Raw genomic sequence first — 24,923 nt, forward strand, 5'->3', positions numbered from 1 at the left:
CCGCCAGCACCCCACCCCTTTAGCGGTCCCCTGCCTGCCCCTGACTGGACGGGGAACCTGTCAGTCTCCGGCCTAAACCCCACCCTCTTGGCGCTATTTCTGCCCCTGACTGGACGGGGAACCTGTCAGTCTCCCGCCAGAAAACCACCCCCTTAGCTCCCCTGCCTGCCCCTGATTGGACCGGCATCCTGTCAGTCTCCCGCCTAAACCCCAGCGCCTCGGCGGTCCTTCTGCCCCTGACCGGACGGGGAACCTGTCAGTCTCCCGCCAGCACCCCACCCTCTTGGCGCTATTTCTGCCCCTGACTGGACGGGGAACCCGTATGTGGCCCTGGAGATCCGGATGTGACCCCGGAGACCCGGATGGCGCCATAGAGAGCCGGATATAGTGATGGAGACCTGGATGTGGCCCTGGAGAGAGTCCTAGAGACCCGGATGTGGCCCTGATCATGCTGATGTGGCCTTGGAGACCCAGATGTTCCTGGAGACCTGGATGTGGCCCTAGACCCGGATGTGGCCCTAGACACGGATGTGGCCCTGGAGAACCGGTAATGGCCTGAGACACCTGGATGTGGCCCTGGGGACCCCGATATGTCCCTTGGGGAACCGGATGTGGCCCTGGGTCCCGTATGTGGAGCCCTGGAGACCCGAATGGAGCCCAGAGACCCGAATGGAGCCCAGAGACTCGGATTGAGCTGAGAGACCGGATAGAGCCTTAAGGACTCGGATGGAGCCCAGAGACCCGGATGGAGCCTTAGGGACCCCGATGGAGTCTTAGGGACCCGGATGGAGCCTAGACACTCGGATGCAGCCCATAGACGTGGATGGAGCCTTAGAGACCTGGATGGTGCCCAGAGACCCAGATGGAGCCCAGAGACCCGGATGGAGCCTTAGGGACCCGGATGGAATCCAGAGACCCGGATGGAGCCAGAGACCGGGATGGAGCCCTAGGGACCCAGATGGAGCTCAGAGATATGGATGGAGCCTTGAGACTCGGATGGAGCCAGAGACCGGGATGGAGTCCAGAGACCCGGATGGAGCCTTAGGGACCCAGATGGAGCCCAGAGATCTGGATGGAGCCATTGGAACCGGATGGAGCCCAGAGATCCGGATGGAGCCATAGGAACCGGATGGAGCCCAGAGACCCGGATGGAGCCCAGAGACCCGGATGGAGCCAGAGACCGGGATGGAGCCCTAGGGACCCAGATGGAGCCCAGAGACTCGCATTGAGCCCAAAGACCCGGATGGAGCCTTATGGACCCGGATGGAGCCTTATGGACCCGGATGGAGCCTTAGGAACCCGGATGGAGCCCAGAGACCTGGATGGAGCCCAGAGACCTGGATGGAGCTTTAGGACTTGGATGGAGTCTTAGGGAATCGGATGGAGCCCAGAGACTCGGATAGAGCCCAGAGATGTGGATGGAGCCTTAGGGACCCAGATGGAGCCCAGAGATACGGATGGAGCCCAGACAGCTGGATGGAGCCCAGAGACCCGTATGGAGCCCAGAGACTCGGATGGAGCCAGGAGTCCCGGATGGATCCTTAGGGACCTGGATGGAGCCCAGAGACCCGCATGGAGCCTTAGGGATGCAGATGGAGCCTTAGGGACCCAGATGGAGCCCAGAGACTCGGATGGAGCCCAGAGACCAGGATGGAGCTTTAGGGACCCGGATGTAGCTCAGAGACCTGGAGAGAGCCCAGAGACCTGGGTGGAGCCCTGGGACCCAGATATGGCCCTGGAGGGAGCCCTGGAGATCCGGATGTGGCCCTGGACCCTGGTGTGGCCCTGGGGACCCAGATGTGGCCCTGGGGACCCGTATGTAGCCCTGGGAAACCCGGGTAGAGCCCTGGGAGACTGGATGTGGCCCTGGGGACCTGGATGTGGCCATAGAGACCTGGATGTGGCTCTGGGGACCCGGATGTAGCCCTGGAGCCGGGTGGAGCCCTGGGACACAGATGTTGCCCTGGAGGGAGCCCTGGAGACCTGGATGTGGCCATGGAGACCGGGATGTGGCCCTAGACACCACGATGTGGCCCTGGGGGACCCGGATGTGGCCCTGGAGACCCGGATGGAGCCCTGGGGAACCGGATGTGGCCCTTGAGACCCGGATGTGGCCCTTGGGACCTGGATGTGGCCCTTGGGACCTGGATGTGGCCCTGGAGATCAGGGTGGAGCCCAGAGACTGGGATGGAGCCCAGAGACTGGATGCAGCCTTAGGGACACGGTTGGAGCCCCGAAACCCGGATGGAGCCCAGCGACCCGGAAGTGGTCCAGAGACCTGGATGGAGCCTTAAGGACTCGGAAGGAACCTTAAGGACCCGGATGTAGCCTTAGTGACCCTGAAGGAGCACAGAGACCCGGATGGAGCCTTAGGGACCCGGATGTTTCCTTAGGGACCCGGATGGAGCCCAGAGACTTGGATTGAGCCCAGAGACCCGGATGGAGCCCAGAGATACAGATGGAGCCCAGAGACCCCGATGGAGCCCAGAGACTCGGATGGAGCCAGGAGTCCCGGATGGAGCCCAGAGACCCGGATGGAGCCCTAGGGACCCAGATGGAGCCCAGAGACCCGGATGGAGCACTTAGACCCGGATGTGGCCCTGGGGACCAGGATGTGCTCCTGGGGACCTGGATGTGTCACTGCGGACACAAATGGAGCCCTGGGGAGCCAGATATTGCCCTGGAGACCCGGATGTGGCCATGGGGACCCGGATGTGGCCCTGGGATCCTGGTGGAGTGTGACTGGCTGCCAGTGGAGTCGGGGAGAACCCCCCCAGTGTCACTCAGGGCTGTTTGACAGCCACCAGATGACAGAGCCCACCCCCTTGTCAGTGAACGGTGACTGACAGTGCAGGGAGACCCGGAGGTAGCCCCTGGGTTCCTCCACCAGCTCGCTCTGTCTTTTGACGGAACAATAAAAATCGTTTAAAATAAACGACTGGGACTGTGCCTGGGATGAGTTTATTCCATGAACAGGAAGCAGAGAAAGCTGGGGACGGCCGATTCTAGAATGTTCCGGAGCTTTCTAGAAATTCTGGAACAATCCAGACCATCTTGGATCAATCCAGAACGTTCTAGAATGTTCCGAGCATGCTAGCGCATTCGCAGGTGGGAGGAGATGGTGAGGCGATCAGGGGCGGTTCTGGAATGGTCTAGAACGTTCTGGCACCTTCTCCAAGGGAGGCGTCCTCAGGGTGGACAGGTGTCTGTTGGAGAGAGAGGAAAGCCGAGTCAGCGCCGAGTCAGCGCCAAGTCAGCCCGGAAGCCGCCGAAGCCTCACCTGTGTCGGCCACACGCCGGATGTACTTCCGCGGGATCCCATTCTGCTCCGTGAGCCTCGCGTAGTCCTCTGGTGGGTCCTCATTTATGATATTCAATTTGACTGTGGCAAGAGTGGGCGCCGACTGAGTACGCTCGCTTTAGTGTGCGCCTACTGCATACACTCGCTTTAGTGACTGTATACGCTCACCCCATCTAGCGAGCGCCAACTGTATATGCTAGCGTTAGTGGGCACCGACTGTATATGCCCACCATGTCTAGTGGGCACTGACTGTATACACTCGCTTTATCCAGTGGGCACCGACTGTATATGCCTGGCCATGCAGCCCCCCTTTCCCCGTATACAGTCGGGCTCAGACTCTCGGGTCGTGGAGCGTATCCCTAGCGGGCACCGGCAGTGTACATGTGTGTGTGAGGGGGGCTCACCCACAAGGAAGCTGAGGCGGCTGGTCTTGCCTTTGGACCCCATGTTATTGATGAAGACGATTTGCCTAACGGGATCCAATTCGTGGAACTGGAAGGAGGTCTGGCCCTCGACTGTAGGGAGAGAGGTGGGTGTTCTGGATGTGCCGGGGCATGCTGGGACATTCTAGCGCATTCTGGAACATTCTAGAACATTGAGGAACTGGAGCATTCTGGGACATTTGCAGCATCCTGGAACATTTCTGGGAACATTCTCAAACATTCTGGAACACACCGGACAGTCCCTGGGGTCATCTGGAATTGTCTGGAACTTTCCGAAATGCTCTGTACTCACAGTCAGTGGTGTAGATGCCGTCTGCGTTCTTCTGGGCCACAACCGTGTGCGGGGTGCATACCTCGTTCTTCCTGAAGGAGAGACCGGGAACATGGCCGCTCGCTGTGGGCTCAACTGCTCCTGTCTGCTCTCCCTCTGGGCTCGCCTGGTCCACCATGGCCTGCTCTTTGACTCTGGGATCGGCTGCTCCTGTCTGCTCTCCCTCTGGGCTCGCCTGGTCCACCATGGCCTGCTCTTTGACTCTGGGATCGGCTGGTCCTGTCTGCTCTCTCTCAGCTCCATTACTCCCCTCTAGCCCACCTGTTCTCTGACTCTGGGCTCAACTGCTCCTGTCTACTCTTTCTCTCTCTGGGCTCAGCTGGTCCACCATGGACTGCTCTTTGACTCTGGGATCGGCTGGTCCTGTCTGCTCACTCTCAGCTCCATTACTCCCCTCTAGCCCACATGCTCTCTGACTCTGGGCTCAACTACTCCTGTCTGCTCACTCTCCCTGGGCTCGGCTGGTCCCCCCTGGCTTGCTCTTTGACTCTGGGCTCAACTACTCCTGTCTGCTCTTTCTCAGCTCCATTACTCCCCTCTAGCCCACATGCTCTCTGACTCTGGGCTCAACTATTCCTGTCTGCTATCTCTCTGGGCTCGGCTGGTCGCCCTGGCCTGCTCTCTCTCTCTCTCTCTGGGATCGATTGGGCTTGGCGGCGCCTGTCTTCCCCGCTCTCTGGGCTCGATTGCTCCCCCCTGGCTCTCTGTCTCTGGCCTCAGCTTGTCTCCCCTGGCCCCGCCCCTCACTTGACGTAGAAGAAGACGTTCAGGGCGTTGCATTCCTCGTTGCACTCCATCTCGCGGAACAGCATCCGGAATGGCCCACCCTCCAGGATCATTTCCAGGTTGTCGGAGGCCATGGCGGAGGTGCGCCAGGGCCCGGAGAGCTGGGGAGGTGAAGAAATGACGCGAATTAATGATACGGCTGAAGAAACAACGCGAATTAGTGATGCGAAGTAATGATGTGAAGAAATGATATGAATTCATGACGAGAATTAATACTGGGAACTAATGATGCAAATTTATGATACCTGGGCGGGGTCGACGTCCGCACAGGCCACGCCCACCGTGAGGGCGAGGAGGAGAGCCTTCGTCACCGTCATCTTCATCACCATCGTCTTCGTCGTCGTCTGAGCCGGCGGGGACCCGGCGTCTATTTATTGCCAGGGCTGGGGGAGGAGTTGGCGGGGCCGAAGGTTGTGCAAACATCCTGGTGGACACCAGGGACGTTCCGGAACGGTCAGTGCTCCCAGGGAATTCTGGGAGAGTCTGTCGTGCGTTCTTGGGCCTTGGAATTTTCCAGAACCCCTGGTGGGTGTTTCCAGGATTCCAGAATGTTCTAGAATGCCCAGGGAATGTCCTTGGAATCGCGAGGAATTCTGTGGAATGTTCCGGAACGTTCTAGAACACGCCCAGAGAGCCCGGCGCACGTCCTCGGGGCCTTAGAGTATTCTAGAGCGCCTGGTCTTGGAGTGTTCCGGAATACTGGCGGATGACGTAGAATTTTCTAGAATGTTCATAGGAAGCCCTGGACCGCTTGGAGAGTATCTTTGGGGTCTTGGAATGTTGTAGAATGTTCCAGTATGTTCCAGAGAACCCAGCGAGCGTCCTGGGAGGTCTGAGACCCTCTGCCGACGTGCTGGAAGTTTCCGCAGCCCCGGTGGGCGCGGGATGTCACGTCAATGTCCGCAGGGCCAGGCCGGCACCAGGACGCCCGTCACACCCAGCCGGGAAACTTCTACTCAGACCCGGATCCCAGAATCCCCCCAGACTCACTTGGTGATGTTCTGGTACATTCTAGAACACCTCGGAAAAATTCTAAAAAAAAATTCTCTTACTCACCTCGTGAAAGGTACGGGCGGCTTCCACATGGCAGCGGTAGGATGCAGGTGTCCATGAGAAAAGACCAGACTGTGTCCGAGGAGGAGGAGGAGGAGGAGGAGGAGGAGGAGCTGGAGTCTGAGTCGGATGCGGAGGTGGAATGCGACCTGAGCAACATGGAGATCACCGAGGAGCTGCGCCGGTACTTCGCGACGACTGAGAAGCACCGAGAAGAGCGACGTGAGTGCGCGCCTCTGTCTCCTCATCCCTCCTCTCTGCCCCGACATTTGCACTCTTTCTTCCCCGATATGTAAAGCTGTTTTATAGCTCCTCGTTTGGGGCACAGGTAATATTCCAAATCTGGCCCTAAGGCTGGGAACGGTGATGTAACGTGTCCGTTGTATTAGCTTCTAGACTTGTTTGAGTTCAAGGGACCTTCAAAAAAATTTATGGAAAAAGGATTGTGAAAAAACTACACATGGACTTCAATCTTTTTTTGCACCAAAATTCCATTCTCTATGAATTTTTTTTTGACAGGCAGAGTGGACAGTGAGAGAGAGAGACAGAGAGAAAGGTCTTCCTTTTGCCGTTGGTTTACCTTCCAAGATGGCCGCCGTGGCGGGAGCTGTGCCAATCCGATGGCGGGAGCCAGGTGCTTCTCCTGGTCTCCCATGGGGTGCAGGGGCCAAGCACTTGGGCCATCCTCCACTGCACTCCCTGGCCACAGCAGAGAGCCGGGCTGGAAGAGGGGCAACCGGGGCAGAATCCGGCGCCCCGACCGGGACTAGAACCCGGTGTGCCGGCGCCGCAAGGCGGAGGATTAGCCTAGTGAGCCGCTGCGCCGGCCTCTATGAATTTTTAAAAGCATGTTTGGCTTCATCTACTTGAAAGGCAGAGCAACAGCAGAGTGGGGGGGAATCTGCTCTCTGCTGGTTACTGGTCCACCCCCCAAATGCACACAATATACAGGGCTGGGCCAGGCCAAAGCCAGAGTGCCCAGGGGACACCCACATTCTGTTTCAGGATGCCAGTTCTAGTCCCGCCTCCACGTCCATTCCAGCTTCTGCTAACGCTCCTGGGAAGGCAGCAGGTGGTGGCCCAAGTCCTTGGGTCCCTGCCACCCACGTGGAAGACCCCAATGGAGTTCCACTCTCCTGGCTTCAGCCTAGCCCAGCCCTGGCTGTTGTGGACATAAGATTGATTGATTGATTTGAGAGGCAGAGTTACGGGGGGGGGGGCGGGGTTCCATCCATCCACTGGTTCACTCCCCAGATGGTCACAACCACCAGAGCTGGACTGATCCAAAGCCAGGAGCCAGGAGCTTCTTCTGAGTCTCCCACGCGGGTGCAGGGTCCCAAGGACTTGGGCCATCTTCCACTGCTTTCCAAGGCCACAGCAGAAAGCTGGATCAGAAGTGGAGCAGCTGGAACTCGAACCCGCGCCCATACGGGATGCCGGCGCCACAGGCAGAGGCTTAACGTGCTAACACCACAGCCCCAGGCTTATGTCACAGCTTTGGAAAAAGAAAAATGTTGGGCTTATTCCTGCTGTCCTTATCTACAGGTAGGATGACATGTTTTTCCTGCCAGAGATTGGTACTTTTTTAGTGGAAACTATAAGTAAGCATGAAAGCAAACCACAGTCATCTTAAAGGCCATTTGGAATTTTCTGCTTATTTAAAATAAACCGGGATAATTGTCAATTTTAAAAAAAGTGGTGTGAATGAAATGAAAATAAAATCATGAAATGTGTCCTGCAGCCAAAGAACAAAAGGCAGGAGGTAAGTTACGGATATGGTTAACAACCAGCCCTCTTCTTCTGTTTTGCCTTTACCAGGTAGGATTCTAAAGATGTAGGTAATAGGCCGGCACTGCAGCTCACTAGGCTAATCCTCCGCCTAGCGGCGCCGGCACACCAGGTTCTAGTCCAGGTCGGGGCGCCGGATTCTGTCCCGGCTGCCCCTCATCCAGGCCAGCTTTCTGCTGTGGCCAGGGAATGCAGTGGAGGATGGCCCAAGTGTCGGGCCCTGCACCCCATGGGAGACCAGGAAAAGCACCTGGCTCCTGCCATCGCATCAGCGCGGTGCGCCGGCCGCAGCAGCCATTGGAGGGTGAACCAACGGCAAAGGAAGACCTTTCTCTCTGTCTCTCTCTCACTGTCCACTCTGCCTGTCAAAAAATAAAATAAAAAAAATAAAATAAAGTAAAAATAAGAAAAGAGAGAAGTGAGCTGGGTTCAAGACCATGTGCGCCCCGAGTCGCAGAAACAGGACGCACACAGGCGAGTCCAGCCCAGACGGAGGGCGAGGTCGGCGGCGAGGCTTCCGGGAGTTGTAGTCTCCCCGCTCCGCCCTGTCCAAGCCTACTGTGGCTGGACGGTGTGAAACCAGGACATACGGCCCACAGATGATAAAAGAAAAATGATAATTTAGGTCAGGAAAATTAGATCAAGGAGCTTTATTTAAAAGAAAAGAGAGAAGAGAGCTGTGTGGAATCGCGGTTCAGCACCACTTCCGCCCCGAGCCGCTGAAACAGGAAGCACACGCCCGCCCAGCGTCTGATTGGTCCCCGCGTCTGAGACGGGGGGAGCCATTGGCTGTGAACTCGTCATTCTGCGCCCAGAACCCCACCCCCTGAGGCTCCACTGCCTGCTCTCGACTGCACCGGGAACCTGTCAGTCTGCCGCCAGGACCCCACCCCCTTAGCTCCCCTGCCTGCCCCTGATGGGACGGGGAACCTCTCGGTCTGCAGCCAGAAACCCACTCCCTTAGGATCCACTGAATGCCCCTGACTGGATGAGGAACCTGTTAGCTAGCATCTAGAACCCCCCACTCGCCAGCTCCCCACATGCCCCTGACGGTACTTGGAACTGTCAGGCTGCGGCAGGAAACCAGGGTCCTTAGTTCCCCTGCCTGTCCATACTGGGCCGTCCATACTGTCAGTCTGCAGCCAGAACCCCCACCCTCTTAGGCTCCACTGAGTGCCCCTGACAGGACCGGACACCTGTCAGTCAGCACATAGAACCCCACCTTGTTAGTTCCCCAGCATGCCCCTGAGAGGACTGTGAACTCGTCAGTCTGTGGCCAGAACCCCACATCCTCAGCTCCCCTGCCTGCCCCTGATGGGACCAGGAAACCTCAGTCTGTTCAGAACTCCACCGCCTTAACTCCCCTGCCTATCCATTCACGACCAGGAACCTGTCAGTCTGCCACCATAACCCCACCCCCTTAAGCTCCACTGAGTACCCCTGACTGGACAGGGAACCTGTCAGTCTGCAGCCAGAACCCCACACCCTTCGCTCCCTCGCGGGTCCACTGACTGAACCAGGAATCTGTCAGTTTGCTATCAAAACCCAGCCCCTTAGCTCTCCTGACGCCCCTAACGGCACCCGGAACCTGCCAGTCTCCCGCCAGAACCCCACCTCCTGGGCTCCCCTGCCCGCCCCTGACGGGCACAGGAACCTGTCAGTCTGCCGCCAGAACTGCACCTGCTTAGCTCCCCTGCCTGCCACCGATGACAATGGGAACCTGTTGGTCTGCGGCCAGAAACCCACGTCTTGGTTCCCTGCCTGCCCCTGACTGGACAGGGAAACTGTCGGTCTGCGGCCCAAACCCCACACCATGAGCTCCCTCGCCTGCCCATGACAGGACCAGGAACCTGTCAGACTGTGACCAGAACCACACCTCCTTAGACCCCTGCCTGTCCCTGATGGGATAGGGAACCTCTCAGTCTGCAGCAGCCAGAAACCACTCCCTTAGGATCCACTGAGTGCCCCTGACTGGATCAGGAACTGTCGCAGAGTGACAGGTTCTGGGTCAGTCAGGGGCAGGCAGGAGAGCTAAGGACTTGGGGTTCCTGCCGCAGACTGACAGGTTCCCGGTCCTGTCAGGGGCAGGCAGGGGAGCCAAAGACGGCGTTTCTGGCCCTAGACTGGCAAGCTACCAGTCCCATCAGCGGCAGGCAGGGGAGACAAGGAGGTGGGGTTCTGGCCCCAGACGGACAGGTTCCCAGTTCCATCAAGGGCCGGCAGGGGATCCAAGAGGTGGGGTTGTAGTCCTAGACTGTCAGGTTCTCAGGCCAGAAAGAGGCAGTCAGGGGAGCCAAGGAGGTGGGGTTCTGGCCGCAGAATGACAGGCTCTGGTTCCAGTCAGGGGCAGGCAGGGTGGTGTAAGAGGATGGTGTTCCTGCCACAGACATACAAGTTCCCTGTCTAGTCAGGGACAAGCCGGGGAGCTAAGCATGTGGGGTTCTGGCCGCACATGGACAGGTTCCCGGTCCATATGGCCAGGCAGGGAAGCTAAGGCGTTCTGGCTAAGGTTCTGGCAGCAGCATGACAGGTTCCTGGTCCCATCGCGGGCAGTCAGGGGAGCCAAGGAGGTTGGTTCTGGCCACAGACTGACAGGTTCAGGTCTATCAGGGGCAGGCAGGGGAGCTGAGGACATGGGGATCTGGCCACAGGCTGACAGGTTCCCGTTGCTGTCAGGGCAGCCCAATGAGGTGGGGTTCTGGCTACAGAGTGACAGGTTCCTGGCCCCCTCAGGGAAAGTCAGGGGAGCCACGCAGGTTAGGCTCTGGTCGAGACTGACAGGTTCCGAGTCCCGTCACAGGTAGGCAGGGGAGCCTAAGGAGGCGGGGTTCTGGCCACAGGTGACAGTTGCGGGTCCATCAAGGGTAGGTAGGGGTGCTGATGGGGTGGGGTTCTGGCTGCAGACTCACAAGTTCCTGGTCCAGTCAGGGGCGGGCAGCGTAGCCTACGGAGGTGGGGTTCTGGCCACAGAATGACGACAGGTCTCTGGTCCCATCAGGAGTAGGCAGGGAGCTAAGGACATGGGTGGGGTTCCTTCCGCAGACTGACTGACAGATTCCAGGTCCAGTCAGGGGCAGGCCTGGGAGCTAAGGGGTGGAGTTCTGGCCACAGACTGACAGGTTCCTGGTCCAGTCAGGGACAGTCAGAGGAGCCAAGGAGGTGGGGTTCTGGCCACAGACTGACAGGTTCCTGGTCTAGTCAGGGGCAGGCCTGGGAGCTAAGGGGTGGAGTTCTGTCCGCAGACTGAAAGGATCCCAGTCCCATCAGGGGGACTCACTGGAGCCTCAAGGGTTGGGGTTCTGGCTGCAGACTGACGGGTTCCCGGTCCCATCAGTGGCGGTCAGGGGAGCCAAGGAGGGTGGTTCTGGCCTCAGAGTGACACGTTTCGGTCCAGTGACGCCAGGAAGGGGAGTTAGCTACGTGTGGTTCTGGCCACAGACTGACAGATTCCTGGTCCAGTATGGTCAGGCAAGGGAGCTAAGGGGGTGGAGTTTTGGCCGCAGACTGACTGGTGCCCGGTCCTGTCAGGAGCACTCAGCAGAGACTAGAGGGTGGGGTTCTGGCTGCAGACTGACAGGTTCCTGCTCCAGTTAGGGGCAAGTCAGGGGAGCAAAGAAGTTAGGGTTCTAGTGGCAGACTGACACATTCCGGGTCCATCTGGGGTGGGAAATGAGCCCAGGAGCTGGGGTTCTAGCCGCAGACTTACAGGTACTGGGTCCAACAGAGGCAGGCAGTGGAGCTAAGGATGTGGGGTTCTGGCTGCACACTGACAGGTTCCCGGTCCAGTCAGGGGCAGTAAGGGCAGCTAAGGACATGGGGTTCTGGCCGCAACTGACAGGTTCCCAGTCCGTCAAGGGCAGGCAGGGGAGCCAAAGTGGGTGGGGTTCTGGCCACAGACTCATGGGTTCCATTTCCAACAGGGGTAGGCAGTGGAGCTAAGGATGTGGGGTTTGGCTGCACACTGACAGGTTCCTGGTCCAGTCAGGGGCAATAAGGGGAGCTAAGGACATGAAGTCTGCATGCAGACTGACAGGCTCCTGGTCCCATCAGGGGCAGCCAAAGGAGCTAAGGATGTGGGGTTCTGGCGGCAGACTTTCAGGTTCCATGTCCGTGTGGAGTAGGACAGGGAGGCAGGGTGGTGGGGTTCTTTCTGCAGACTGCAGGTTCCAGGTCTATCAAAGGCAGGCGGTCTGCTACGGACGTGGGGTTCTGGCCACAGACTGACACGTTCCCGGTCCTGTCAAGAGCACTCAGTGGAGCCAAGCTGGGTGGGGCTTTGGCTGCAGACTGACAGGTTCCTGGTCCAGTCAGGGGCAGGCAGGGGAGCCTAAGGAGGTGGGGGGACCGGGCCACAGACTGACAGGTTCCCAGTTCTGTTCGGGGCAGGCAGGGGAGCTAAGGACGTGGGATTCCTGCCGCAGACTGACAGGTTCCAGGTCGAGTCAGGGGCAGACAGGTGAGCCTCTGGTCGCAGACTGACATGACCCGGTGCTGTTAGGGGCAGGCAGGGGAGCCTAAGGAGTTTGGGTTCTGGAGTCAGACTGACAGGTCCCGGTGCAGGATGTCCAGGAAGGGGAGCAGATGGAGTGGGGTTCTGCTCAGAGACTGAGAGGTTCCTGGTCCCATCAGGGAAAGGCAGGGGAGCTAAGGAGGCGGGGTTCTGGACGCAGACTGACAGGGTTTCAGTTCTGTCAGTGGCAGTCAGGGAAGCCATGGAGGTGGGGTTCTGGTGGCAGACTGACAGGTTCCCGGTCCAGAACGGCCAGGCAGGGGAGGTAAGGGGTGGGGTTTTGGCGGCAGACTGACAGATTCCCGGTCCCATCAGGGGCAGGAAGGGGAGCCAAGGAGGTGGGGTCTGGCCAGAGGCTGAGAGGTTCTGGGTCCATTAGGGGGAAGTCAGTGGAACCAAGGATGTGGGGTTCTGGCCGCAGAGTGACGGATTCCACCTCCATCAGGGGCAGGCAGAGGAGCTAAGGCGGTTGGTTTCCGGTCACACACTGACAGGTTCCCATGCTGTCAGGGGCAGTCAGCGGAGCCAATGACGTGGGGTTCTGTCAGCAGGCTGACAGGTTCCCGGTCCCGTCAGGGCCACTCAGTGGAGACTAAGGGGGTGGGCTCTGGCTGCTGACCGACAGGTTCCTGGTCCCCTCAGGGGCAGGCAGGTGAGCCAAGGACGTGAGATTCCTGCCGCAGATGGAAAGGTTCCCAGGTTTGGCCACAGACGGAAAGGATCCTGGACCACAATGTCCAGGCATGAGAGCTAAGGGGGAGTGTCTGGTCGCAGGCTGACGGGTTCCCTGTGCACTATGGCAAGGGGTAAGGTGAAAAGGTCGTTAAGGTGAAGAGGTCCTGTCAAGATAGCCACTGAGGGAAAAAGGTCATGCCAAGATGGCCGCCGAGGAGAAAAGGTCATGCCAAGATGGCCGCTGACCACAGAAATTGCCTGGCACCAGGCCGTGATTGGATGGCTTCTGAAACCACATGACAACAGAGGAAACCACATGACAACAGAGCCTGAGTGATGGCAGACCGTGACTGGATGGTTTCAGAACCTGCCTGGCACCAAGAGCCTGCCTGGCCACAGGCTGTGATTGGATGGCTTTGGAAACCGCCTGGCCACAGGCTGTGATTGGTGAGGGCCTAGACCGCCCCTTGACTGGATGGGCTGTCTTGGCCATAGAAGCAGCTGTAGCAACTGAAATAAACGAGTCTGCTGGCTGCCCGCCTCAGGACTGCTCTCACCCGCCTCCCGGAGTCCGTGGGGTGACTCCGCACCTCTTGCCCCCACCACGCTCCTCCTCTCAGAACAGGTTCCCCGTCCAGTCGAGAGCAGGCAGTGGAGCCTCAGGGGGTGGGGTTCTGGGCGCAGAATGACGAGTTCACAGCCAATGGCTCCCCCCGTCTCAGACGCGGGGACCAATCAGACGCTGGGCAGGCGTGTGCTTCCTGTTTCAGCGGCTCGGGGCGGAAGTGGTGCTGAACCGCGATTCCACACAGCTCTCTTCTCTCTTTTCTTTTAAATAAAGCTCCTTGATCTAATTTTCCTGACCTAAATTATCATTTTGCTTTTATCATCTGTGGGCCAAATGTCCTGGTTTCACACCGTCCAGCCACAGTAGGCTTGGACAGGGCGGAGCGGGGAGACTACAACTCCCGGAAGCCTCGCCGCCGACCTCGCCCTCCGTCTGGGCTGGACTCGCCTGGGTGACACGTCGGGCAGCCAATGGCTTCCCCCTGTCTCAGACCCGGGGGCCAATCACAGGCCGGGTTTGTGTGTGCGTCCTGTTTCTGCGACTCCGGGCGGACATGGTCTTGAAGCCAGCTCACTTCTCTCTTTTCTTACTTTTACTTCATTTTATTTATTTTTTTATTTTATTTTTTGACAGGCAGAGTGGACAGTGAGAGAGAGAGACAGAGAGAAAGGTCCTCCTTTGCCATTGGTTCACCCTCCAATGGCTGCTGCGGCCAGCGCACCGCGTTGATCTGATGACAGGAGCCAGGTGCTTCTCCTGGTCTCCCATGGGGTGCAGGGCCCAAGGACCTGGGCCATCCTCCACTGCACTCCCGGGCCACAGCAGAGAGCTGGCCTGGAAGAGGGGCAACCGGGACAGAATCCGGTGCTCAAATGGGATGTTAGTATTGTAGGCCAGGGTGTTAAACCACTGCACCACAGCACTGGCCCCATAAATAAAATCTTTAAAAAAATGCACATTGGACAGTTAACTCAGAAATCAGGAAAAGTGACCAGCTAACATGTGAAAACTTCACAATTTAGGTTTTCAAATTAATGAAAATATAATTATAAATTCATCAATATTGTGTCATAGAGTTCTGAAATTTTACTCTTGTGAGGATTTTGTAATCTGTTTCCCTTCTATTTGTTTATTGATTATTTCTAGAAGATTGCTGTGTGCTATCATTCATATTTTTATTTTTTCTTTATTTTAAAATTATTGTTTTAATTGCCCATATTTTTGTGGTATAGTATGGTAATAGATTCATATATACAAATGTGCAATAATTAAATCAGGCTCAGATTTTTTTAAAGAATGGCTTTTTTTTGAGAAAAAGAGAAAGAGCTACCATTTGTTGTTGCACTCATGTTCTTAAAGATTTCTTTGAAACACAGAGAGAAAGAGAGAGGGTGACATGGAGAAGGACATCTTCCACCACCACTTCTTTCAACAAGTGGTTATAACAGCCAGGGCTTGGGTAGGTGGAAGCCTGCAGCCAAGAACACCATTTAGCTCTCCTGTGTGGTCATCAGGTACATTAACAGGAAGCTGCATCAGAACTGGAGCGGTGATGACTTTGGCATGTGATATAGGCAACCCAGCCCACTGTATCAGATTGCTTATTCCTAGGCTTGTTTCTACTGAAATTGGGCCCGATGTTGTTGGTTGAGAGAAGCAGTAGAAAATGACTCAGCCTAGAGTTTTTTGTGGCCCTTGGGGAAATAAAGCAACAAAAGGGCAATCTCTCTGTATTTCTGTCTGGCTCTGTTTCTCTCTGTCTCTGTAAGTCTGACTTTTCAATAAATAAATCTTGAAAAAAATCACTGAGATTTTTATGAGAACAAAGAACATTTTTTGCAACTCTTTTATTCTCCTCAGAGTATGCACAAGTAATCAAAATGCTGGGAAATGGACGATTAGAAGCAATGTGCTTTGATGGTGTAAAGCGATTATGCCATATTAGAGGAAAATTGAGAAAGAAGGTAGGTGTATAGATTTCTTTTATTATAAAATTTGCTGCAAAGAATTACTTTACTTCAGGTATACAACTGTTTGCCAAGAAGTTCAATTTTGTAAATTGCCAAAGACTTAAAATGAAACAGTTATTTATTTGAGAACACAAATTAAACTTCTCAAAAGATTCTATTTGTATAAAGAATTATATATTGTAGCTGTAAATGTTTACTGGATAGTTAATATAGAAATGATAAATGATTTCTACAGTACTACATTCAACTAAATGTTAATGTGAAAAAAACAATTTTTTAGTTTTAAAAGTGACAAAAGAGATGGGTAATTCATTCAGTATATGTGTTACATTTTAGTTAAATAGAACTGCAAATGGTATGAGAAATTTGAATGTGAAGTCCTATAGATTCCTTTTGAAATGTATACATTGTTTAATGATAGTATCCATTTCACTTGAACACTTTTGAAGAGACTTCCTATGTGTGGATTTCATATTTTGGGTACCAGAATTTCTTTTTTAATTTCTTTCTGAACTGTTGGAAAACCCTTTGTAGTATGTGTTTTGTGGAAAGATTCATTTAACATTAAAATCATCTTCAAATGAAAATAATATGCTGTAAAATCTGTTTCATAGGTTTGGATAAATACCTCAGACATTATTTTGATTGGTCTCCGAGAGTATCAGGTAAAAACTAAGTTTAAATTTATGTTGCAGCCTCCATAGCAAGTCATTAATTGTTAGGAAACACAGAATTAACATTGTTGGGCAATTCTAGGCCAGTGTGTTTTTAACCATTCTGCTGTTTGCATTTTGTTTAACACTATAGTGTTTTTACTACAATTTATTAATCGTGTATTTGTTTTTATTTTTTGTAAGAAGACTTGGTCAATACAGTTTCTATTTATATATGTATTTATTTTAAATATTTATTTATTTATTTGAAAGGCAGAGTTACAGAGAGCCCGAGACAGAAGCAGTGAGTGAGAAAGAAAGGCCTTTATTTGAAAGATTTACAGAGAGAAGCAGAGAAAGAGACATCTTCCATCCGTTGGTTCACTGTCCAGTTGGCTGCAACAGCCAGAGCTCCACGATCCAGGAGCCAGGTGCAGCTCTGGCTGTTGCAGCCAACTGGAGAGTGAACCAACGTTGGAAGACGTCTCTGTCTCCTCCTCTTTCTCTGTATATCTGTCTTTCAAATAAATAAAATAAATCTTTAAAAAAAAGAAAAAAACTTCGCAGAATGCACAGAGCAGTCAAAGCTGGAATAAGCCAAAGCCAGGAACCTGAAACTCAATCTAGTTTTCCTATAGGATTTGAGGGTTGTCCCAGCCTCTTTAGTTTTCCAAAAACCTGTTCTTAAGTCATAATTTGTTGTTTTTCGAAACTGAATATTTTGTATGTCATTATGATGTTTTGTTACTACTGCTTGTTTTTAGTGATTTATGAAAAATAGAAGATTGTTTCCCTGTCCTACTTTATTCAGATGAAATTACAGATGTCCTATATATTTCTTTTTTTTTTTTGACAGGCAGAGTGGACAGTGAGAGAGAGAGACAGCGAGAAAGGTCTTCCTTTGCCGTTGGTTCACCCTCCAATGGCCGCCGCTGCAGCCGGCGCACCGTGCTGATCCGATGGCAGGAGCCAGGATCCAGGTGCTTTTCCTGGTCTCCCATGGGGTGCAGGGCCCAAGCACCTGGGCCATCCTCCACTGCACTCCCTGGCCATAGCAGAGAGCTGGCCTGGAAGAGGGGCAACCGGGACAGAATCAGGCGCCCCGACCGGGACTAGAACCCGGTGTGCCGGCGCCGCAAGGCGGAGGATTAGCCTATTGAGCCACGGCGCCGGCTCAGATGTCCTATATTTTTAATTATTTAAAATTATATATTTTTTTCTATTTGTTTTAGAATTTTTTACTAGAGTACGGGTGGGTAAAGGAAGAAAAGCAGTGCAGTGTTATGAGTTTTACAAGTTTGTTTATTTCTAAGGATAACAAAGCAGACGTAATTTTAAAATACAACGCAGATGAAGCTAGAAGTCTGAAGGCATATGGCGAGCTTCCTGAACATGGTAATGTCTATTATTATTAATCTACTCTGTCATAGATATTTTCTTTTTTTTCTTTTTTTATTTTTCTTTTATTTATTTATTTATTTATTTATTTATTTATTTATTTATTTATTTATTTTGGCAGGCAGAGTGGACAGTGAGAGAGAGACAGAGAGAAAGGTCTTCCTTTGCCGTTGGTTCACCCTCCAATGGCTGCTGCGGCCGGTGCACCGCGCTGATCCGATGGCAGGAGCCAGGATCCAGGTGCTTCTCCTGGTCTCCCATGGGGTGCAGGGCCCAAGCACTTGGGCCATCCTCCACTGCACTCCCGGGCCACAGCAGAGGGCTGGCCTGGAAGAGGGGCAACCGGGACAGAATCCAGCGCCCCGACCGGGACTAGAACCCGGTGTGCCGGCGCCGCAAGGCGGAGGATTAGTCTACTGAGCCGCGGTGCCGGCTATGTCATAGATATTTTCATTCTTTGTGTTTAGTTGAAGGAATTTTCATGGAGTTGTCTGTGACATTAAATATATACACTTTCTGGTGAGTTTGTAAGTTTGCAAAACTTTGAAACCTGGATTTGTATAAACGTCTGTCAAAGTAACACATTATTAGCATTTTTCCATTTAACATTTCTCAGCCGACTCATAGTTTTCATTTTCTTAAAAAGATTTTATTTATTTATCTGAGAGGTAGAGTTGCAGACAGTGAGAGGGAGAGACACAGAGAAAGATCTGAAAATCAATTGAAATTCTTTGCATTTGAGGAAGTGCCGATGTCTGTGAATTAGTCTAGCACCTCCTTTTCTCTTTTATTATGTATTTATTTTAAAAAGATTTATTTATTTATTTGAAAGACAAAATTACAGAGAGACATAGAGATGAGACAGAGAGAGAGAGGTCCTCCACCCACTGATTCACTCTCCAATTGGCCGCAATGGCCAGAGCTGTTCTGATCTGAAGCCAGGAGCCAGGAGCTTCCTCTGGGTCTCCCATGTGGGTGCAGGGGCCCAAGGACTTGAGCCATCTCCAACTGCTTTCCCAGGCCAGAGCAGAGAGCTAGATCAGAAATGGAGTAGCCAGGACTCGAACTGGTGCCCATATGGGATGGTGTCGCTGCAGGCAGATGCTTAGCCCAGTATGCCACAGCACCAGCTATGCGTCACTGTTATTTCTTAAATGATAAACATGATTTGACTAAATCTTGCTCTGGTTTGCTAAGTTTCTCCAGTAGTTGTAGAACTAGTTGTTTTAATCTCATGATGTTTTATACTTCATGTGACTACATGTTGTTTAGTCATACTCATTTGATGTTTTTAAAATTGTTAAATTTTTAAAATGTTATTAAAATTATGTTGCACTGAACAAAAGTGCAGCACATATATTCTCTGTTGTAATGACTTAGGAATAGATGAATTTCTGGGGGATTTTGTTGTTAGATTGCTTTATATAGCTTCATAAAGCAATATATATATTTTTTTTTTTGACAGGCAGAGTGGACAGTGAGAGAGAGAGACAGAGAGAGAAAGGTCTTCCTTTGCCGCTGGTTCACCCTCCAATGGCCGCCGCTGCAGCCGGCGCACCGCGCTGATCCTGGCAGGAGCCAGGAGCCAGGTGCTTTTCCTGGTCTCCCATGGGGTGCAGGGCCCAAGCACCTGGGCCATCCTCCACTGCACTCCCTGGCCATAGCAGAGAGCTGGCCTGGAAGAGGGGCAACCGGGACAGAATCCGGCGCCCCGACCGGGACTAGAACCCGGTGTGCCGGCGCCGCAAGGTGGAGGATTAGCCTATTGAGCCACGGCGCCGGCTCTAAAGCAATATATTTTGCTCCTAATAGCAGAACTTTGGTTGAATGGAAGGTTGGCCTATAATAAGACTCTTGCGGTTACTCATTTTAATAACATTTTAATTGTGTAATGAATGTTTTTTATGCATTTATTATTTATTTAGCTAAAATCAATGAAACCGATACATTTGGTCCTGGAGATGATGATGAAATCCAGTTTGATGATATTGGAGATGATGATGAAGACATTGATGATGTAAGTACATGACCCTAAAAGTTGAGGGGGTGTGTTTGCTAATAATGTTTAGTGCTTAATGCATAATGGAAATGCTGTGAATTTGAATATATTATTAGAAACAATCTAGCCAATCTAGGTGTTTATACTTGGACAAGCACTTTCTGAAAAGTAATTATTAACTTTCCCAGTGGATATTGCATGGTTACAGTTTGTATAAGCAGAGTATCTAAATAGATATTTCTGTTAAATAAAATAGTAGAAGATTTTTGTTTGAACTAACTTAGTGATATACTGAAATTGCTGCTTTTTTTAAAGGTTTATTTGAGATGCAGAGTTACAGAGAGGTATGAGAGAGAGAGACAGAGGTCTTCCATCTTCTGGTTCACTCCCCAAATGTCTGCAATGGCTGCATCTGTGCTGAGCTGAAGCCAGGAGCCAGGAGCTTTTTCCATGTGGTGCAGGGGCTAATTTACTTATTTTGAAAGAGATGTGAAGAGAGACAGAGAGAGACAGGATCTTCCATTTGCAGATAGCTGCAGCAGCCAGTGCTGGTCTAGGTAGCTTCATTTGGATCTCCCATATGGGTGGCAGGGCCTTCTGCTTGGGCCATCTTTAGCTGGATTTCACAGGCCATTAGCAGGTAGCTGGATCAGATACGGAGCAGCATGGATACTGCTCTTCAAGGCAGAAGCTTAGCCCACTATTCCACAGTGTGCTGGCCCTACTGCAGACTCTTAAAGCCTGATTGTGGAGACAGATATTATGGAGCATGTAATAGGAAAATACTAATTTCTTTGTGAGGCATTGTTATTGCCCAGATCCTTGGTTTGGTCTTGTTGCATGTTTATTTTGTGCAAACTTAAAAAAGTGATGAGGACACAGAACTGAATGCCTTGCTACTGTTCTGTTGTTAACTCAATTTAAATGAAACATCCTGATTTTCTGTTTATCTATTAAAATAACTATATAGCTTACATTTCAATCTAGATTTTTTCTTACCACAGTGCAACAAAAATAGTTCAGAAAAAAAATCTGCATAGTTGCACACACAAACAATGCACACATAGAAAAACACAAAATGATTTTTTGCAGTTGTTTTTGACCAAGTTCATGCAATATAATAACCAGAGTTTCCAAAAATTATGAAGGCTAGTATCTTTGTGTATGTGCATTAAAAAATTTTAAACACAAAGTAATCTGCTGGTTTTATATAAGTTTAATATATACTTTATACTATATATCTTAATCTATCTTAAAACATACAGAACTTCCTTTGCAGATCCTAGATACGATGGATTCCCAAGGGTAGAAAGTATTAACAGTTAATTTCTTTGTCAAGCATCAAAAGTGTAACTATCATGGATTCAGGGTAGATTTGTGCATTTTTATAAGATTTTACTTTTCCTTCATTACCTAAAATCCTAACAACTTCTGGATCATTTTTCTGGGAGGTTTATAGGTTATATAATTTTGCTCCTGTGACTAATCACTCAGAGAACAGATTTGGGTAGGACTGTGCCTCATCTAATTGTTAAAGGACAGAAGGGTATACTGAACTTTTAAGGATATTTCCCATAGTAGAACATCTGAAACAGAAAGATTTTACTAATAGTAGATAGGAATTGAGAAAATCTAATGTATAATCTATTTCATTTAAAAGGAATTTGACATGTAATCCTGAAGAGATTCCTATGTTACAATAATTATTTCTTCATGGGTCTCTTTCTTTTCACTTACAGATCTAAATTGAATTCAGTTTTCATTTTCTGAAGACATTAACTGGGAATTTTGACCATCAACTTAAGAAGAATAGAACTTTATTTACCATGAGTATTGTTTATTAAAACAAATTGTCTTAATTCCGTTTTTTTTTTAATGTATTTACTATACTATATTTCTTTAAAAATTGATGTTGAACCATCTTAGGTGACATATTAATTCTTTATTTTTTATATAATGAGACTTAGAAATAAAACATTTTTAAAAAAGAGAAAGAAATGCCTTTTCTACCATTGACAGTCACAGTTGCAAGAAATTGATGTTTAATCAGAATTGAAAATCAAAATTGAAAGTCATAGATTTGTCTGGAATAGTATTTAACTAATTTCTATAGTCTATGGACTTGTTCTGTATCTTTCAGAAATATATTTATGGTCTCTATAACATTTAAGAATGATCAAAATATACTTTGGAATGGTGTCAGCTTAAGTATTTTTATACTGAGTTTGTTACCTTTTATATTTTTGTAACTATTTGTTTTCATCCTTGTAAATCCATTTGTAAAATGCAGTTTTCAAAATAAGGATGTATGTTACAGTTTTGAATTTATAAGACTTGTGGCTCCAGAAATAGTATATTGAAACTGGAAGAAGTAGCATAGTAATTGATGCCATTTTCTTTAGCATGCATGGAAAAATTGTCAAGATGGTAAGGTACATCGAGTATTTTTTACTCTATGAAAAGTATGCTAAAAGGTGAAATTTTATTTATAACAGTCATCCATTGTAATCCAGTTTTAAGCTTCATAAACAGATGAATTCAGTATTTAAGTGGAAAACTAACTTCTTAGTAAATTTTTTAAACCAAAAAATTGTAAATCTTTTCCTGAACTTGGAGTATGGTATTCTTCCTGTGTACACAAAACTTCCTGTCATTTTCAATGTAATGGGACATCTGTCTTCACAAGAAGACTGGAACCTCATTTTCCAAGAACACAATGGAGCTTTATTATCTCAGAATGCAGTAAGGCATCACTTTTCCCAGAGGGCAAGGGAACTGCCCAACCCCAGAAGGCAGGGTGTGATGACAGAATTGTTAATAAGGTGAGGGACTCCATGGTTGGAAACATGCAGAAGTAAAGGAGACAAGGAGAGAGGAGAAAATAGTTGAGGATTGCAGGTGCTGAGAAGAAAGGATTTGAAATGATAATATACTGCTATAGAATTCACCTGTATTCCATTCCCAAACCACCCAAAGCTAAAAGGTGAGCTTGAGATGGACATTTCCTTATTGCTTCAAAAAGCAATGAAAAACATGTAAGTTTCATTTTTATGCATTGTTTTTGCACTGAGTACTGTATATCAGAGAAAACATATTTGTCTTTTAGGAACTGCCTTATTTCATTACGCAACATGATCTCAAGTCACATCCATTTTGTTAAAAAGACAGGCTTTCATTCCTTTTTATGCATGAGTAGTATTCCATAGTGTATATTTAACAGAATTTTAAAATTCAGCATGAGTTGATGGATAAGTTGATTGATTCTATATGTGAGGTATCATAAATTGAGCTGTCATACTCATAGTAGTGCAAATATCTTTCATTCATGGATATTTTTCTATCATCTGTGTACCATTTATCCGTTTGCTGCAGGAAGTTTTCTCCCATGATATACAAAAAAGATCACGTGTTCACAGTTCAAACAGTCTTCAGAACATACCGGTTCTCATTTGGAATATTTGGAAGATGCATGGTTACAAGTTGTCATAGGCATTTTCTCTGAGAAAAACTTTATAAACAGTTTTCTCTCATGTTATTTTACTGTTTAAAGTTTTCTGCCATTGATTGGCAAACAAATATGATTCAGCCATGTGGTTTGTGTGTCTCCCAGGTGGTTGCAGCAAGTGCACAAGGTCCTGTAGTGTCCCCAGGAACTTGCTATGGTTGCAGCTTGAGCAGCTTAATGAATGGATGGGTGAGCAGGAAACTTCCCTGAGAGCCTCTCTTGGGATTGTAACACTATTCTGAATTGAAATACCCAGCAGAATGGCAGTGTACTTCACAACATTAATAAGAAATGAAATGAAAAATATAAATTTATGGTGCCAGTGCTGTGGCATAGTGGGTAAAGCCGCCGCTGCAGTGCCGGCATCCCATATGGGTGCTGGTTCTAGTCCCAGCTGCTCTTCTTCTGATCCAGCTCTCTGCTGTGGCCTGGGAGAGCAGTAGAAGATGGCCCAAGTGCTTGGGCCCCTGCACCCGCATGGGAGACCTGGAGGAATCTCCTGGCTCCTGGCTTCAGATCTGCTCAGCTGTGGATGTTGTGGCCATCTAGGGAGTGAACCAGCGGATGGAAGACCTCTCTCTCTGTCTCTACCTCTCTCTGTAACTGTCTCAAGTTTGATTGCTCATGGCTGCCTCTGTGCCACTTTCTGACTTCTGTATGTCTGTCTGAGGTTTCATTGGCCTTACCTCCGTCTGTTAGTCTGTGGGTTCAACTGATTCTACCTTCTCTCTGTTTCAGGTTTTATTGCCCATGGCTGCGTCTGTGTTACTGCCTCTCAGAGCTGTTTTCTCTCCTTTAGATTTGTTCTGACTTGTCTGTCTCAGGTTCGAGTGGCTATGTGTGTATGGGTTTGATTAATTCTTGCTTTCTGTGTCTAAGTTTTGATTGACCATGCCTGCCTGTGACTGACTGTGGGTTTGGTTGTAGTACTCTGTCAGGTTTCTTTCTTTTTTTTTTTTTTAATTTATAGATTTTATTTATTTGAGAAGCAGAGTTAGAGAGAGAGACAGAGAACCGTTTGTTCACTCCCCAGATGGTCACAACAGCCGGTGCTGTGCTGCTCTGAAGTCAGGAGCCAGCAGCAGTATAGGCAAGGGCCAGGGTACATTCCACTCTGGTATTTTGCAAGCCTGGACACTCAGTATGTCAGAACAGTAAAGAAAGAATTTCTTTAGGAACTGGTGCATTCATCTGTGTGCCTGTCAGATTCTGTAGGAGGAGAGAATTTTATTGGGTTTGCCAAAAGAATAATGAGGTTGGGATGGAACACTTTGTTCTCCATTCCTGTGTGTTCTCTGGAAAAAAATAGGGATGTGTTGTACATGAGACAATGTATGACAAAAAACTTAAGTTCCCAGTGTTGCCCATTGACTTATCAGTCCTGCATGGATTGATTTTGCAGTGTGCACTTTGTACTATACATTTCCTCTACCCACAGGTATCAGGAAAGAGAAAAGGCACTCAATATAGGATGAAAAGACACAAATGGCCATTGACTTCATTCATGTAAACAGTTTTATCCATTATTAAAGCATATCTCTCAACCTATCTGATGCTCGATTTTCATTGTAAAATGAGATTAGTGCATGCCTCACAAAAAGGTGGGAAAATTAAATGAGTAAATACATATAGAAAGACATTTCCAACTCTTTAAGTACTATGTTAATGTGAGATTATTCAGCTTGATAATTGTTGGGGTCTCTAGGGTATTTCAATATAATTCCATGGTATGACTTTTGTATATGACTGACAATTGGAGAGTGCCTTTACAGCAAGCCACTTTAAAGATCCAGAAGCCATCTGATGTGCCTATTTTATGACAGGTTGTTCCAGGGCCCTCTGATCATCATTTGAAGTTACAATACAGTCATATTATGACATGTACTAGAAGCTTCCATTTCTACTCTAGTCCTTTTAGATCATGATAATACCCTCTATACATA

This window comes from Oryctolagus cuniculus, chromosome Y (genome assembly GCF_051225735.1).
Source record: "Oryctolagus cuniculus isolate XC-2025 breed Fujian yellow rabbit chromosome Y, ASM5122573v1, whole genome shotgun sequence".
In the NCBI taxonomy this organism is placed as follows: Eukaryota; Metazoa; Chordata; class Mammalia; order Lagomorpha; family Leporidae; genus Oryctolagus; species Oryctolagus cuniculus.